Here is a 19,270-nt window from a genome sequence, read left to right on the forward strand (position 1 = left end):
TTTCCTTTGGCCCGGTTGTCTCATATCTTTCTCTCATATGTTTCTCCGATAGCGTGCTCCTGTTGGAGATTCGACCACAACTCGATTTCCTGTTTTATTGACAATTTTGTGTGGTGTTCTGTGGAACGGTGTGGAAAACTTGTCCACTTTGTCCTGCTGTATGAGTACTGTGTCTCCAATGTCCACTTTTGAGTACTGAGCCCCCCTTCTTTCATCAGCATATAATTTTGCCTTTCCTTTCTGCTCCGCATTCCTGTCATGTACCTCGCAGTGCTATTGTGTGTGATTCACTGATGTCTGGTAATCCAGTTTCCTGTTGCAAGCCTGCTGAAGATTGACTCCAGACTGTTGTAACGGATTATGGATCTTAAAGATATAGAAAATAGCTCTCGTAATAAGGGGCACCACCTTCGTAAGAAGGAAAAGATTTTTACTTAATTGGTTGTTTGATTAGCCAATAAATCAATAAATCATAATAATTAATAAATCAATACATTTCTGAATCAGTCAAATATCTAAAGTTCGTGGCTCTACGGTTCAATAGATCCCCTGTATCACTTCAAAGAATAGACATACACCATTGATTGAGTTTTATGGATTTTATTAACTACACACTACTAATAAATGATGTATAAATAAATGTGATGATACAATGCAATATGAATTCATGAGATTACTTGATATAGCAACATGAATGAAAGATGATGGTGAATGATTAATTTAAATGAAGGATATGTAATTATGTGGAAACTAAGAAAACATAAGCCTATAAGTTTTACTGAGCCTTACTTTTAAAGGAAATTTGAATTACTCGATCTGACATCAACCCTTGATTAATGCAATATTTGGATCCTACTTTCATCGATGGAGGGTCTCAGCTGTCCGTCCTTCAGAACCACGCGTACACACACCAAGTGGAAGATCTCAGAGAGCGTCGCAGGTCCGGGCGGGGTGAGGATGGTCCGGGTCGGCTGGCCTTCATCAGACTGCCTGGTTCCGGTTGTTGTCCGCTGGCAGACTTTGTTCCTCTCAGTTATGATGAGTCGTAGGGTTGACAGGCGTTTGTCTGCCCAAAAAGTTCTCTCAGGTTGATGAAAGATGGAGGAACCGTCTAATTTAACTAGCTCTCTTTCTGGAGAGATCTCAGCGTCAAAATCATCAAAATGTCAAAAACAGGCTGAATGCAAAACTTAATGACGTGTTTACTTAAAGAGCTTTTTCTCTGGACGTTGCTGGTGAAAGTTACAAGATTACAAAACTTAGGAAAACTTAGATAGAGAATAAGTAAAGATTAAGTTAAGAATGTGTGAGGTGAAGAAAAGAGAAGATGGACAGAGCAGAGCCCTGTTCGGGCCGCAAAGCCGTCTTCAGATCCGCTAAGACTAAGACTAAGACCAAGACTTGTGTTCATGGGTGCAGCTGGTTTTTGTCCCTGGGGAGGGTTTGTGTGTCAGCCAATCAGATTCATCCCAGCTACTCTGAGGATCTAATTTCCAGCTTTTTACCATGAAACTTTTCATCATCATCATTCATTCAGTATTTAATCATGATTATAAAATGCATACTATAATCTATTGACACAGAACACAGGATGTATTATTCTGTTATTAATATGACATCAGCTTGATTCATCAAGCTGCCATTCATTAAAACCTGAAGGGGATTAATATGATCAAGCATAACACATAGTTATTCTACTTATTCCATGATAGACAATTGATTATCACCAAAATGTAAGCATAACATCGGTGTAACACTTTCTCACATTAAACAAACATTTTCATACCACAAATTAGTAAGTAAGTAACTTAAAGTAAGTAAGAAAGTATAATCACAGTTCTTCAAATGCACATTTATCTATGATCGCTGTAATAGCTGTTACAGTGGAGGTTTCTTTAGGTAACTGATAAGGATATAAGTAATTGGTATTGTTTAAACCATACTTTTCACTAAGATGTTGTTATTTAAGTTCTTAACACTAATTTTCTCACTTTCATGCTCTGTGTGGTTTCAGGAGACACAGAGGGGGGGGGGGGGGGGTCAGGAATGTGTCTTTTAGTTTACGACCGTAGTCTGTGTGACTCTTATCTGGTGGAAGAAGTCTCTCTGATAAATTATGACGTCCGAAGGAGACACCAACGTCTGTCTTTCGTGAATCACAAGCTTCTCATGAGACCCGGAGGGAAGCCAGGGTCTGTCCCTGCTCTGGGTGAAAAGTTCGTTGGGGGTGTAAAAGGGTCATTTTTGACGCCTCGGGTTAAACCTTATGACTGGAAGAGGACAACTGGCCCATTCTTACAAAGTGAATTATTATTTAATTGCCTCCTTGCAATTAGATCAAAGCCTTCCATATGGACTGATTCTGTCCCATGGAATGATAAGGGATCTTTGTTTGTCCAAGAGAAGGACCCTGTTGGTCTCTATATCAAACCTGGTCCAATTTCCTCATCTGAGGGTCGAAGGTGACTCTGACCTGAGGATGTTCTGAGCAGTACTGATGTCGTGTTCGCTACACTGTCGATGATTTTCTCTGCAGTTGTAGAGGTCAGAACATCATACTCATAATAGCGACTGTAGTAATCTACTAACACAAGTATGGAATGATTGGTTGGTAGTGGTCCTAGTAGATCTATTGCCACATCCTGCTAAGGAACGTCTGGTAGTGATGTGGTTCTCAGTGCTTCAGGCGGGTCAGGTCTGGCTACAATTTGACATCCGTGACATGCCTTGCAATATCTCTCAGCTGCTTTGTCCATGCCAAGCCACCAAAGCTTGGTTCTGAGATGCTGTTTGGTTCCCACAATACACAAAAGTGTCCGATCTGGCTTGTAGTTTTTGTGGCAGCACGATGCGATTTCCACGGAGAACTAGGTATCCCATTACACATAGTTCATTCGCAATTGATGCATAAGGTTTGCAGTTCTCAAAGTGTCCATTTGTGATTGTCTAGCGTACCTCCACTAGTTCTGGGTCAGTTGCAGAGGCTTCTTCCACCTCTCTGGTTGTAAGTGCTTTAGGTGTAGCACTCACTGCAACAAATCTCACATACTCCTCTGACTCATGTTTGTGTATCTCCTTCTTAGCTGTGTCCCCAAGCAGTCGTGACAGTGGGTCTGCTATGTTCTGTTTTCCTGGTACATGCATCACTCTGAAGTCATATGGCTGTAATCTGAAGACCCAGCGTTCTATGCGTGCACATGGTTTAGATCGCTGACTGTAAATGACTTCCAATGGCTTGTTGTCGGTGACACAATCAAACTTCTTGCCATACACGTATGGATGTAGTCTCTCACAAGCCCATACCAGAGCTAATGCTTCACGCTCTGTCTGAGGGTATCTCCTCTCACAATCGTTCAGGCTGCGGCTCACGTAGCACACAGGTACCATCTCTCCTTGCTGGTCCTGCACTAGCACCGCCCCTAAGCCCACAGGACTTGCATCTGCTATCACTTTGTTGGTGCTTCTTTATCAAAGTAGGCTAGGGGTACCAGCTCTGTCCCAGCCTGTTATAATGACTTACTAGAAGTCTTCAGTAAGAGCAGAACTGCTTCCCTTCCTCCCCATCGTGATTATGACTGTGCTATCGACCTCCTCCCGGGAGCACCCATTCCTAAGGGCCGGTTGTACTCTCTGTCCGCAGCCGAGAGAAAGGCTATGGAGGACTACATTAATAACTCCCTTGCAGCAGGGCTAATTCGGCCCTCCTCCTCTCCAGCTGGAGCAGGGTTCTTCTTCGTAGAGAAGAAGGACAAGAGAGAAGACCATGCATAGACTACTCCCCATTCAACAACATTACAACTAAGAACCGTTACCCCCTCCCACTAATTTCTTCTGTTTTTGATGTCCTCAAGGGCACCAAAGTGTTCACAAAATTGGATTTGCGGAACGCGTATCACTTAATACGCATCCGGGAGGGGGATGAATGGAAAACAGCTTTCAATACGCCCATTGGCCACTATGAGTACTTGGTCATGCCCTTTGGATTGACAAACGCCCCCGCAGTCTTCCAAGCCCTAGTGAACGATGTCCTGAGGGACCTCCTGAATCAAACTGTTTTTGTATATCTTGATGATATCCTTATTTTTTCCCCTGACGAAGACTCTCATGTTCATCATACATGTATCATACAGGAAGTTTTGAAAAGACTGTTAAAAAATGAACTGTTTGTCAAAGCAGAAAAATGTGAATTCCACAGGAAACAAGTGTCCTTTCTGGGGTACGTGATCTCCCATGATCATTTGGAAATGGACCCCGGAAAAGTCCAGGCGGTGGCAGAGTGGCCCACCCCCACCTCCCGAAAAGACGTACAACGTTTTCTCAGTTTCGCAAACTTCTATCGTAAGTTCATTAGAAACTTTAGCTCTGTGGCCGCCCCTTTAAGTGCCTTAACCTCTCCCAAGGTTTCGTTTCAGCGGTCTCAATCCTCCGAGGAGGCGTTCCAGCGCCTGAAGAAGCTCTTCACCACAGCTCCGGTCCTCACCCTACCCTCAGTCGATCAACAGTTCGTCGTGGAAGTGGACACATCCAGCTCCAGAGTGGGGGCTGTCTTGTCCCAGAGATCAGGTATGGATAATAAGATCCACCCCTGTGCTTTCCTTTCCCGAAGGTTATCCCAAGCAGAGAGAAACTACTCGGTGGGGGACCGGGAGCTGTTGGCTGTAAAAGTGGCGCTGGAAGAGTGGAGGCACTGGCTAGAGGGGGCTGCCCAACCATTCCTCGTGTGGACTGACCACCGGAATCTGGAATACCTCAAGAGTGCCAAGAGGCTCAATGCCCGTCAAGCCAGGTGGGGACTTTTCTTTTCCCGGTTTAATTTCCCTCTGTCATATTGTCCAGGAAGCAAGAATACCAAGCCTGATGCCTTGTCACACATCCATGCACCCGAAACAGACTCCTCCAATCCAGAACCCATCCTCCCTGAAACCTGTATCGTGGGAGCCTCCACCTGGAGTGTGGAAGGCAAGGTGATAGAGGCTCTCAGAGCTATTCAAGCACCCCCTGAGACTCCCACGAACAGGTTGTTTGTTCCCCCGTCCCTCCGGGGAGAGGTTATTAAGTGGGCTCCTGAAAGTAAGTTCTCCTGTCATCCTGGCACCCGCTGAACCCTCTTCAGAGTGTTGGAGCGGTTCTGGTGGGTTAATGCCAAGGATGACGTGTCAGAATATGTCGCTGCCTGTCCTGTGTGTTCCCGTTCCAATGCCCCACCGGCTGGCCTCCTTCACCCTCTGCCCGTGCCACAGTGCCCGTGGTCGGACCTCTCAGTGGACTTCATCACTGGCCTCCCTCCATCCGAAGGTAAAACGGTCATCCTCACGGTCGTAGAGAGATTCTCTAAAATGGTTAAATTCATCCCCTCACCCAAACTGCCATCTGCCAAACAGACCGCTGAACTCTTGCTCCAGAACATTTTCAGAACCTTCGGATTCCCCAGGAACATTCTGTCCGACCGGGGGCCGCAGTTCGTGGCTCAGTTCTGGGAGGCTTTCTTCCAGCTGGTGGGGGCCACTAGGAGCCTCTCCTCTGGATACCACCCCCAGACCAATGGCCAGATCCTTTAAAGCTTGAAATGCTTGTTTCTGTTCCAGTCCAAAGTTGAACGGTGGTTCCTTTCGGGTCAGGCGTCGCAGTGGTTCTGATAGTGTTGCAAACTGTGATATGAATCTGCTGCTGTAACCGACAAGCCCCAGGAAACTTCTCACCTCTGTGGCGTTCTCTGGTTCTCTGGCCTCCATTACAGCTCGCACTCTCTCTTCTGTGGGTCCAATGCCTTTCTGTGACAAAAGTATCCCCATGAGTATTAGTCTGTTCATGCTGAACTGGCACTTTTGTGGATTCAGTGTTAGTCCACATTCTGAGAGTCTCCTCATGACAGCGTGCGCTTGTCATGTGTTTCCTGGTCTGGTGCGTGCACAATCACATCATCTGAGATGTTCTCGACACCTTCAATGCCAGTCAATGCAGCGGCTATCTCGTGCTGGTATTGCTCGCTGGCTGATGATACCCCGAATATCAGTCTCTTGTATCTGTATACTCCGTTGTGCACTGCAAATGTTGTTATCTCGGTGCAGCTCTCGGTGTATTTTTTCACACACAGCGTCTTTTACATGAAGGAGGCGGGACGTGCGTTGCCTTAACTAAACTGAAATGAACCAATGAAATCAATTTTAAAAGTTTTTTCTTAACAGGACCACCTACTGAATCAAAAAGACATCTGAGGTCAATTGAAATGATAAATGAAATGAAAAATAAAATAAAGAATGTAGTTATGAATTAAATAAATTAAATAAAAATCGTTCTCAGTGAAAGAATATATTTCTAACATGTTTCTCATACTTTTAACACTTTTTTCCAACACATTTAGTAACAGTTGGGTTTCTTTTTCCAACAGGTTACACACTCCCCCCTTAAATGTATGCACGTCCCGTTGCATGTGCAAAGGGCTGCTGGGTAACTTCTGACTCTGCCACTTCCAAAGGAATGTTTGTTAAGGCAAGGCAAAACAGCTTTATTTATATAGCACATTTTATACACAATGGCAACTCAATGTGCTTTATAATACAAGCATTTCAGTTCACCATGTTTAGTCTGAACTCTGGGCTCAACTATCTGACCTGACTCAGTAGATCTCAGAGCTCTACTGGGTTTATGTTCTACTAACATGTTATTAATATACTGGGTTCATATTCTACTAACATGTCATTCATGTATTCTGGACCCAAACCATTCAGTGATTTGTAGACTAGTAGCACTGTAGCAGAACTTTAAAATCTATTCTATAGCTGACTGGGAGCCAGTGTAAAGACTTTAGAACTGGAGTAATGTGCTCTGATCTCTTTGTTCTGGTTAAAACTTGAGCTGCAGCGTTCTGAATGAGCTGCAGCTGTTTAATGTTTTTTGTGGGAGTCAAGTCAGTTTTTTTGCAGTAGTCGAGTCTACTTGAGATGAAAGCATGAATCAACTTCTCCTGTTCTGTTTGAGACATAAAACCCTTCACTCTGGATATGTTCTTAAGCTGATAGAAGGCTGTTTTGGTGATTGATTTCATATGACTGTTTGAGGGGGAGCCTATGTAAAAGGATTGCTGGTTGAGGCGGCAGATTATGGACTATGATTCCGGTCAGAGAATCAAGGCACTTGGAGAGAGAGATCTGATTTGACTGATTTGGGAGCATAATGACTGTGAACCACAGTAAATAATTTGACCTTTAAACTCTATTAACAATAAGCATGGTCACAATCACAGCAAATAGACTGCGTTGCAATAATGCCATTACAAACAAAAGTCCTCACAATCCAAATGTAGCAAACTCAAACTCACACAACACATTTCCATGTAAAATAACACAAACTGCAATAGTGGTCAAATTATCCATAACTACAAACAGAAACCACTTATATTTCCTCAAGAACGCACACGTCATTAGGGAAACACCAAGGGGGGAGTTGTGGGTTCTCCGAGTGAGGACCACTTCCGCGTTCGAAAAGCTGCAGTTCCCCCCGCGGCCTCTGGGGGCTGGTGCCAGCAGTGAGCAATTTCCCATTGAGCCCCATGTTAAAATAGCCGACTTTACAGCTTAAAAAAACATATTTAAAGCCTGGTGCCTTTGACTTTTTTGGTCTTTACTGCTAGTTTCCACTTCAGTGAACACTCTGGGGGGGGGGGGTGAATTTTTTTGTATCACAACCGTTTAAGTGTCATTTAGGCTTAAAATTCTGGCATAAATTAGGGCGTGGTTACGCTGAGTCACAGGTTCACAGACAGTTGCCAGCAGTTAGCTCTATGCTAAAGCATCGGCTGGGCTAGGCTAGGCTAGGCTAGGCTACACCCAGAGGTCCGCGGCGACATCCAGCAGACAGGCGCTGCAGTGTACGTGTTTGTTTGCCTATTTTCAGGTAGTTTTTTCTGGCAATATGGAGTGTTGTGCTGTTGATTGTACTAAACGACCGACAAAGGATTCTGTGTTGCAGTTTTTTCCGTGAGTAAACCGTAGTACTATTTTACCCATAGACTGTATAAAATATGTTACCTGGATTTTGGCACTGTATAATGACTTTATTACCGACTCATGGTCTCTGCTTGTGTAAGTTATTACTCAAAGAATAACGGGCAGTATTTCTTCCTGTTGATGCTCTTTATTTCTTGCAGCACACCGGCAGTAACTTACAACTACTTCAACTTGACGGGACTACTTTTTGCGACCCTTATCAATACACATGTGAACTCATATTAATGCGCACAGTGCGCGCATACACAAAACAGTCCCCTGTCTAACACACTCACATGACATCTCCCCTCTTTTGAGTCATAGACATTAATGTATGCAAACAATAACCAAGAAAACCTGCAGTGTCTCTTCTCTTAAGAATTATATAACTGAGACAGGTAATAATGAGAGAATAGCAATCAACCTCAGTATGATTACACCACAGTGTATGTCAGAACAACAATCTGTAACTTAATAACGTGTCACTTGTCAGCCACTTATAAAAAGGCAATAAAGTGCTATAACACAACAGGAAGAAATACTGCCCGTTATTCTTTGAGTAATAACTTACACATGGTTTCAGAAGTAAAGCGACTGGATTATGGCGAAGTTTAATCCTCCCGAGAAACTGGATTTTACCCATCCGGAGCAGTGGCCGGAGTGGCGGCAGCGGTTTCAGAGGTATCGCATGGCGACGAAGCTAAACCTGGAGGAGGGAGAAGTGCAGGTTAGCACGCTGCTTTATGCACTTGGCAAAGAGGCTGAGCAAGTGTTCAACACGTTTGTATTCGGAGAGGATGAAGATGCTCAAGACTATGAGACTGTGTTGGAAAAATTGAACACCTACTTCATACCGAAAGTGAACGTTATCCACGAAAGGGCTCGTTTTTATCTTAGAGCGCAGAAGCACGGTGAATCGGCGGAGGAATATATCCGTACCCTCTACGAGCTAGCTGAAACCTGCCAGTTCGGTCCGGTGAAGATAGAAAATATTCGGGACAGACTGGTCATCGGGATCATGGACAAGGAGTTGTCGGAAAAACTACAATTGACAGCAGACTTAACGCTGGACAGAGCAGTGGATATGGTGAGACAGTCGGAGCAGATAAAGGGGCAAGTAAGCCAGCAGGCTAGAGCTAGCTCGACCGACGCTAGCTACCTCAGCGAAGTGGCGCGGACATATTCGCGCACAGCTCCCACCCCGCAACACAAAGGAAGGGGGAAAAGGCCTGGCAGTCTCCACACCGCGAGCCCAGGACACCGCGGCGACAGGAACAAGTGCTTCAGGTGCGGCAAGGATCACCCCAAAAATGCAGCCTGTGCCGCCAGAAATGCTCAGTGCAGAAACTGCCACAAGACCGGACATTTTGCAGTGGTGTGTCGCTCTGCCAAAGTGAACGAGGTAACCACGGTGGTGCAGGAGGCTGACCACAGTGGCAGACATTTTCTGGGTGAGATCAAAACAAAGTACACCTACATTGCAGACACTAATACACCATGGACTGTTAAACTAGCCATCAGAGACACTCCTGTGACATTCAAGATTGATACAGGCGCTGATACCAGTGTGATATCAGATGAAACTTACCACAAGCTCAAACTCCAGCCAGAGTTAGCAAGTGATGACACAGACTTTGACAGCCCAGGTGGAAAACTTGATGGTCTAGGACAATTCACAGCTTTAACATGGTACAAAGGCCGGCAATACAAGTTCATCATACATGTCGTGAAAACAAACAGCTACAGTAACCTCTTGGGCCGTGCTGTTGCAGTGGCCATGGGACTGGTAAAAAGAGTGGATGAAGTCCAAAGCACGTTTGACGCAGGTGTGGGCCTCTTGAAAATAAAACCTGTTAAAATATGCCTGCGAGATGATGCTGTGCCATACAGTGTGAACACTGCGAGGAGAGTATCTGCACCCATGCTCCCCAAAGTTAAAGCTGAGCTAGAGAGAATGGTGAAGTGTGGCATCATTGAGGAAGTGACAGAGCCAACGGAGTGGTGCGCCCCGATGGTCCGGGTGCCTAAACGAGCAGCTGATGATGTGAGAGTTTGTGTGGACTTACAGAGACTAAACATGGCAGTTAAAAGAGAAAGGTACGTCTTACCTACTATAGATGACATACTGCCAAAGCTGGCAGAGTCCCAAGTCTTCTCCCTGCTCGACGCAGCCAGTGGCTTCTGGCAAATTCCGCTGGAGGAGGAAACAGCCAAGCTAACCACGTTCATCACCCCCATGGGGAGGTATTTCTTCAAGCGGCTCCCGTTTGGGATCTCCAGTGCACCAGAGATTTTTCAGAGGGAGATGTCTGTGCTATTCAGAGGCCAAGAAGGGGTTGAGGTGTACATGGACGATATTCTTTTTCACGGCAGGGATGAGAAAGAGCACGAGGAGAGACTCCAGAACGTCCTGCAGATACTGGAGTGCGCAGGCCTGAAGCTCAATGACAAAAAGTGCCACCTGCGCCAAAAGCAGCTGAACTACCTGGGACACCTCATCGATGAACAGGGCATCCGCCCTGACCCCTCAAAAGTAAGTGCCATCACAGAGCTACAGCCACCAGATGACATGCCAGGTCTCCGGAGGTTACTTGGGTCGATACCTGCCCAACCTGTCAGATGTGCTAAAACCCCTCAATGACCTACTGAAAGCTGACGCGGTATGGACCTGGGATGCAGCCCAAGTCAACGCTTTCAACAAAGTGAAACAACTCATCTCCACAGCACCCACACTTGCATTCTATGATGTGAACAAACCCACAATAGTGAGCGCAGATGCAAGTAGCTTTGGGTTGGGTGGCGTGCTGCTACAGCGCCATGCTGAGGGACTGAAACCAGTAGCTTTTTGCTCCAGGACACTAACTGATGCAGAGCGGCGCTATGCGCAGATAGAGAAAGAATGCTTGGCAGTCGTTTGGGCCTGTGAGCGATTCTCCACCTAACTTGACGGGACTACTTTTTGCGACCCTTATCAATACACATGTGAACTCATATTAATGCGCACAGTGCGCGCATACACAAAACAGTCCCCTGTCTAACACACTCACATGACACTGCTGATACAGACAGATGACCAGAGCAGCTAATGTTAGCTGCTGTTGTGGTGTGTTTTGTGCTCTCAGTCCGTTTAATGCGGGATATAATATAGAATATACATAATGTTCTGTATTATCTTTAATTTAATATTATTATTATCTTTCATTTAATAATACTTATATAGAGTGTCAAGAGTAACTTAAATTAATAAATTAATAGCCTAATTAATGCCACACTGCAAAAAGCAAGCTTGTAATTCAGAGAATGTGTGATCTGTATTGTATTGGTGATACTGATTTCAGAAATCGTTAATCATGTTCAAAAACAAGATCAGGCCACCCATAAATAAATACAACATATATTTCTTATTATATTTATTGTTGGTATTATTATTAAAGGTGAACTGTGTAACTTTGTTATTTAGGAACTTTTTATTAAGCAAAGCCCTTTTTATTACTCCATATCCTCAAATAGCTCTTAGTATCAAAAAGGTTTGTGACCTCTGATATATAAGTTGCTGAGCATCTATACGTGTCATTTTAAAAGTTTCCCTCTAGGTGATCCAGACAGGCTGGACAAGTGGGTCGTCAGCATGAGGAGACAGAACTGGACCCTGCTCTCCAGCCCCAATCCTCCCCTGTGCTTTCAATAAAATCTGTATTGTGCGTGAACTCAGCGTCTGCCTGCCACCTGTTGTCACAGACACTCAGAATTGTTTTTCCTGACTTTCTTAAAACTAGTTGTATAACATGCATCTTAAACCTTATTAAAATCAGTTAATCATGTGGAGAGATTTCTCATGCAAGTAGATAATTATCTATATATTAGAGTTCTACCGTTAGTAAAGGTAAGACATAGACATATGATTTAGCACATTTGAAAAAATAAAAAAAATGTACTGGTAAAGACTTCTTAAGGTTCCATGGACACCCTGGAAAGGTCAGAAAACAGAGACACTGTCGTGAGAATTTTTACATTTTTTAGTAAAACTTGACTAAAAACTTGAGCTTTAATGCTTAATATTTGTGTTTAAGTTGATATTCCTTTTAACTGACTACGACATTTTTAACATTTTCAATAAGTGTAGAAGACAAAAGGAGTGCAATTATGAAAATAATTTATTTGAACATGAGGTACTCTTTAAATGAACAGACAATGAACAATCAGTATATATAATAAATAATAATAAGCTTTTAAAATAAAATAAAAAATAGGGTCAGTGTTTGGCTCAGTTGGTGGAGCGCCCGCCCCATGTGAGGCTGTAGTCCTTGCTGCGGGTGGTCCGGGCGTGGAAGCTGGCCGGGGCCTGGTCTGGGCAACCAGCAGAGGCTGGACGGGGCCTGGGTGCCTGGCCGGGGCCTGGTCTGGGGCCTGGGCAGCTTTCTTTTCTATTTTCTAAATATAAAGAAAGACAAACATGTAACCAGTGGTGTACAAAATATTGAAATGCCTTACTTCAGTAAAAGTAGCCTACTAATACCACACTGTGAAAATACTCCACTACAAAGACACTACACTACTACTATACACTACAAAGACCTGCATTCAAAACCTCACTTTTGTGAAAGTGTTAACATTAAGTTTTATATGCAAAATGCAATTAAGTATAAAAGTAAAAACAGTCCCTCTCTGTTTTACTGTTATAGAATGTTTGTGGATTGATATCACTGATGAATCACTTCATATGATGCATTTTATTGCTGAGGCTGTTTAAGTTGAGCACAATTTAACAATTAAATATACTATTGAGTCGATTTATCTATCCCATCTATCTATCCCTGTCATGTGAGAACCCTGTATCTCACTACTTTTAAAAAATATTTAAGTATATAAAATGCTTAACAAACGTTCTTTACATTATTCTACATAGTAATTTCACAGAGTAGTAACCTTTAACCCTCAGATCCTGTTGCCACATTTTATGGACCATCAGATTTTTCATTTGGCTGTGATCATGCTATAATGTTCATAGGTTGCAGAGAGGTGGCTTTTGCAAGGTACATCATGCTCCTAAAAGATCTCCTGTCTGCACCATGGTCTGCACCTTATAATTCTCTGTTTATCGCGGCTCCCGGGGTAGCTAAAGCTACTCGCGCTGCCCCCAGGGGACTCAACGCCCCCGGAGCCGCAACTGGGGCGCGCTGGGGGGGATCGAGCTGAGGGATTTCATCGGGCTGATGACACTGGAAGTGATTTTGTCTCTGATTTTCACCAGATTTAAAATGTTATCAAAATTTGCCGTAAAAAAAAAAACTGTAAAACGAGAACCAGTCCCAGAAGCTCCAGCTCCAACAAAAAAAAATATTGTAATACCTATTTTAACTTTATCATGGTGTGTGTTTGCAAACAACAGGAGGACGTTAGTCATTTCTAACAGGATCTGAGGGTTAAGATGAGTTTTGGTCCCCAGCGGACTTATTTAACTTTATCTCTTATGTAGTATAATCTCAATAAAACTTTATTTCAAGTGCTGCAGCGTTATATTTGTTTTATAAGGAACTTAACGTTACCTGCGGTCGAGTCGCTGTCAGGTCGCTGTCTGGAGGTTGGACTGCCGTGTAGCTGCTGCCAGTAGCTGCTTGTTAGCCTAGCCTAGCTGATTAGCCTTAGGCTAGCTCAGTTCGGTGCGGTTAATTCGAGTTCAGTGGGCGGGATCTCGGCCGGCTGACCCCGGCTGACCCGTAGAGTTAATACACACCCACTAAAATCCAAGATGGCGCAGTCCTAATGCCCATAGTAGAGGCACAAAACACACTCCCCCAAACCAATGGGTGACGTCACGGGTGCTACGTCCATTCTTTTTACAGTCTATGGGAAACACACAGAAATTCCATGCAGCTTTCCACAGTCTGCTCACTGACTGGTTTCCTGCTTTTCTGTGTGACTGGGCATGTCCTGACTTGTTCACTGCTAGTTGTCTTTGTACCAGTAGAGCTGTTGGACCTTGACCTGTAGGGCTTTCTTACAATGACTGTTGAAGGTCAGATCTGAGTCTATCAGCACGCCAAGGTTTTGGACTTGGTCCCTAGTTTTTAGAGAGAGTGACTTGAGATGTTTACTGACAGCAATCTTCTTCTCTTTATTGCCCAAAACAATGACCTCATGACCTGATTTAATTGAAGGAAGTTTTGGTTCATCCAATTAGTTACTTGCTCTAGACAGTGACACAATGACTGTATTGGATTGTAGTCATCTGGGGACAGTGCTAGATATATATGTGTGTCATCTGTATAACTGTGATAGTCTACATTAGAGTTCTGCAGAATTTGACCCAAAGGCAGCATATATAGACTGAACATAAGGGGTCCAAGAACTGACCCCTGAGGAACTCAGGGTGTCATAGCCACTCGATCAGATTCATAACTTCCAATCGTCACAAAATAACTCTGCTCCTCCAAGTAGAACTGAACCACTCTAGGACAGTTCTGAGTCCTGCCCAAGTTTCCAACCTGTTCAACAGTATACTGTGGTTCACAGTGTCAAATGCAGCACTGAGATCCAACAGGACCAGAACTGACACCTTGCCTGAGTCAGTGTTCAACCTTAAGTCATTTAACACTCTAATAAGAGCTGTTTCTGTACTGTGGTGAGGTCAGAAGCCTGATTGAAATTTGTCAAAAAGTCCACTGGAGTTCAAGAAATTGCTGAGTTGATTGAAAAACACTTTCTCAATGATCTTGGCTATAAAAGGAAAATTTGAGATAGGTCTGTAGTTGGTTAACATGGAAGCATCCAGCGTTCTCTTTTTTAAGAGTGGCTTAATGGCAGCTACTTTTATGGGGTTTAGAAAACACACCTGATTTAAGTGAGCTATTTATTACTTGTTGCAAATCTGTTTGGACAGAGTTCACAATTGTTTTAAACAAGTCTGATTGCATTGTGTCAAGACAGCATGTTGATGGTTTTAGATGCTGAACTGTCTCCTCTATGGGTTTTTGGTCAACTGTATTAAATTCTTAAATTCACAGTTGAGTTATTCCTGGGAGGTCTTAGGGATTGCATCATTTTATTGTTTTGTTGATTTGTGTTGATATTTAACCTTATGGACTGGATTTTTTCACTGAAAAAGCAAATTCATTGCATTTTTCTGTGGAAAGGAGTTCTGGAGCTATCTGTTTAGGGGGGGTTGTAAGCTTATCAACCATAGCAAACAGAGTGCGAGTGTTGTTGATGTTCTCATTAATCATTTCAGAAAAGTCTCGCTGTCTAGCTTTGAGTAACTCAAAGTTAAAATTACAGAGACTTTGTTTGTAGAGGTCATGGTGAATTTGACGTTTTCTCCGCTTGCGTTCTGCTTTCCTGCATTCTGTTTTTAAAGGCTTTACCATCATAGTGTTTCTCCGTGGGGTTTTCTTTCTGTTCAAGGTTGTCTTAGTTTTAATAGGTGCAGGTGAGTTCATCAACTGACTCTGCACTCACAGTTGGTGACACAGCTATAGCCTCCGTAAACTTTGCACTGGTATTCTCATTTATGTACCTTCTCCTGACAGACACAGAGGTTAACTGAACCTCTGTGTTGGAATTATCTGTAAGTCAAAGAACACACAGAAATTATCAGAAAGAGTCAAGTCCTTAACATCAACAGAAGAAATGTCAACATCTTTAGAGATAACCAGATCGTGTGTCCCCGAGTGTGTGTGGGCCCTTTCACATGTTGCAAGAGGCCAAAAGTGTCAAGTAGAGCAGAGAGTTCTTTGGCGTTACTGTCCATGTTATTGTCTATGTGAATGTTGAAATCCCCTGTTGTAGTCGGTGCAGATAACTGACAGCAGTTCAGAAAAATCATCAATTAATTTTCTTCATTATCTTGGAGGTCTATAAATGATTAAAAAAATAACTTTTGGTTCACCTTTTAATTAAAAAAAAATAAATAAAAAAATAGAGATATTCAAAAGAGCTAAAATTACCTAATGTAATTTCCTTACACTGAAATACAGATTTAAAGATGGCAGCAACTCCCCCACCTTTCTTACCATTTCTTAACATTTGTTGCAGCTGCCTCATTGAGAATAGCACCACAGCTACATTCAGTCAGCCATGTTTCACTAAGAAGTAAAAAATCGAGATTATGGTCATTATAAGAGGAACTGATAAGATTGGAGGCATATGATCCTGATGGATCAGACAATTTGGAACTGGTTCTCATTTCCCATCCCTAATTAGGAGCAACATTTCTCCATAGATATTTCCACAACCCAAAGTGTATCTTCAAATAATAGAAAAGAGGAGTACGGAAGCGCATTGCATTCACTGGATAAAAAAAAATAGACAGCTTATCTCGTAATTACGACATCCTGATCTCGTAATTACGACATCCTGATCTCGTAATTATGAGATCTTTTCTCGTAATTACGACATCCTGATCCGAGATCAGGAAAGGTGCCATACTGGCCACTGCTTCACTCAGAATCAGTAACTGCACTTCCACGAACAGGTAAATTCATATATATATATATCAGTCTATGAGTAAATTAAAAACTTTATTTACGACTGTGGCTTTGTTACGTTTTGCCATGTGACGTCGTTACCGTGGCAACAGAAAAGCTGACATGGCTGACATGCATGATTGAGTTGTTGTTATGCTAGCATACAGATAGCGTAGCTAACAAGGAGACGGACGATTGTTGATGAAGCAATAAAACATATGTATTTCCAGGAAACCGAGGAAATAGCCAAGCAAACGTCGCATGACAATGGTTTATGGGATTTTCTTCGAAAGCGAGGTGTTGCAGAGGAAAACATTGACCGAATGCAACAAGACAAGGTAAGATTAATTCCACTTTTCATGGCAATTCCCAGATATTAGCATTATTAACGTTATTAGCCATTAACAATTTCCTAGGACACATTTGAATTATGAGCTGACAAAGTCTGTGGACCTTTAGAGGTGAAGTTGTTGAATATAAAGAGAGAAGATTTGGAGTTTTAGAAAAAATGGCTTTACTGAACAACCGAAATTCTCCTGTATGATTACAAAGGCTTCTATAGCCTACAAACATTGATACAATGAAGAACTTAATAATCCAGGACTGTGTAGTTTTACAACTTAATTGTGTCTTACTGTGGCTAAATATTTCTTGCTGGTAAAAGTTGTGTAATGACAATGTTGAAAAAAAGTGTGGAAAAGTCATGATTGCAGTTATTTGGTATGTAATAGGGCTGCACAATTTAAACAAAAATATATCTAATTGCAATTATTTTGACCGATATTACAAATGTAATATGATTTGTTAAATTAGAGGGGAAGATCATTTTTACACTATATCATTCCAATTTAGATTGAAATATGTATTATTGAAGTATATGTATGGTTCTGATGCGAGTTTACAGACCAAACTGTCATATATGTCAAATATGATTTTAGATCAGGCCATCTCTGAGGAGGAGAGGAAGAAGTAGAGAAAGACAGGAGGAGGACATAAGCAGAGGAGGAGGGGTGAGGTTAAGAAGCAGAGGAGGTGTAGGAGGAAAAGGGAAGGAGAGGATGAGGTTGGCCAGGACATCACTGCAGAATCACAATGTTTACTCTACGATGCTATGAGAATTGCAGAGGTTCATATTGCGATTTCAATTAAATTTCAATGAATTGTTCAGCCCTTGTATATAACAGTATACTGATACTTAGGCACAAATCAACTGGCAGTTCATTTAAAGTTATTTTTTAATGTTTCTTCACAGATTGACTCTTCGCTTATCAGAGAAATAGAGGATGCCTACCTTGCACGCTATATACCAATTTATGGGGACAGGATTGCTCTGAGGCGATACTGTCTGGACAAAGAAAAACAAAAAGACAATAGTTCAAGGATGTCCCTTCTTGAAAAGCTTCGAAAGAAACTAAGGACAGCAACAGCAAGTCAAGAGGAGGAGTCTGAACAGGAATCCTGGCCCGCAAAGAGTGCAAAAAAACCAAGCCTTGTGTTCTAAAAATGCTGTTAAGAGTTCAAGAAAACAAATGAGGAACTGTTCTGGTGGTGGCACCAGGATACTTAAGGTATCCAAGACTTCAACCAAAGTCCTGAAGCTAATTGAAGCAAGTCCAGCTTGCTTCAAGGGTAAAACTAACCTGTCTCACGACGGTCTCCAGCTGAGAGACAAGCCCTTGGATTTTTACAGCAGTACGTACGAGGACTGGATGAAGTAGGTCTCAGAAGGTTGCTGAGATTTGTGACAGGCTCTGATATCATCTGTGTCACAAAAATAGAAGTCATGTTTACAGCTTTGGAGGGACTGCAACGTCGACCAGTTGCACACACCTGTGGATCAGTATTGGAGTTACCCTGTACATATAACTCCTACCCAGAGTTGCGTGTGGAGATGGAGAATGTACTGATGAGTAACTATTACACTATGGATATTGTGTAGTGAGAAATGACCAGGCAGGGTCCATATTGACATTCTGAATGTAACTGAACTGCACTCTTCAATATTTTATACCTCAGGCAGAAGAAGATTTGAAGAAATGTTTTGTGTCAGAAATGAAGTCCCAAAAATGCTGAGTCAAATTGCACTTTTTTATACCAGTCTCTTCTAGAAGTTGTACAGTTCATAGCTATTTAACTGTGCATAAGAAGCCATGAGGTAACCTCAAGAGAATCTTTTTTTTTTTTTTTTTTTTTTGCAGTTTACATGCAGTTCAAATTGTTAATTTTGTTGTGAAGCTATTACAGTAAGTAATGTGCCTGACACAGAAAAAAAATACTGTGGGCCTACGTTAAAATCAAACTTGTGGTTATATCACATATCAGCAAATTCATATCTGAGCAATGTAAGCATACTGTGTGGCTCAAAGGCTGCTGAGTTTGCTGGCAATGTTATACCTGGTAATGTTATAGTAAATCCAGAGGCCAGTTGTCAGTTATGGTCATGTGTTTGACAATATAATTTAGTGTGAACGTTTTATACATTAGAAAAGACATTGATATGTTAATGTTCAGTTGAACCAGAGGTACATTTTTTTTTCAAAGTGATGGTTTCAAAGGCATGTGGCTGGCTCCTCACATCACATAACTTGACAACTTGAAAGTACCAGCATAGTGTTCTGTGGTTTTACTCAGAGTTATTATGAGTTCTATTCAAATTATGAGCAAGAGAAATGTTTTTTAAAAGGGTTGTTATGGGTGGGGCCAATATTATGTTGGTAGGCTGCCCCTTTTTGATAAATGAAATGTTAAATTACTATGCTCATAGTTAAGGCAAGCACTGTTAGTGGTTGTTGTAAAATGAGTTACAATGTCCTGACTTTATAC

The sequence above is a fragment of the Scomber japonicus genome, chromosome 18, assembly GCF_027409825.1.
Source record: "Scomber japonicus isolate fScoJap1 chromosome 18, fScoJap1.pri, whole genome shotgun sequence".
Lineage (NCBI taxonomy): Eukaryota > Metazoa > Chordata > Actinopteri > Scombriformes > Scombridae > Scomber > Scomber japonicus.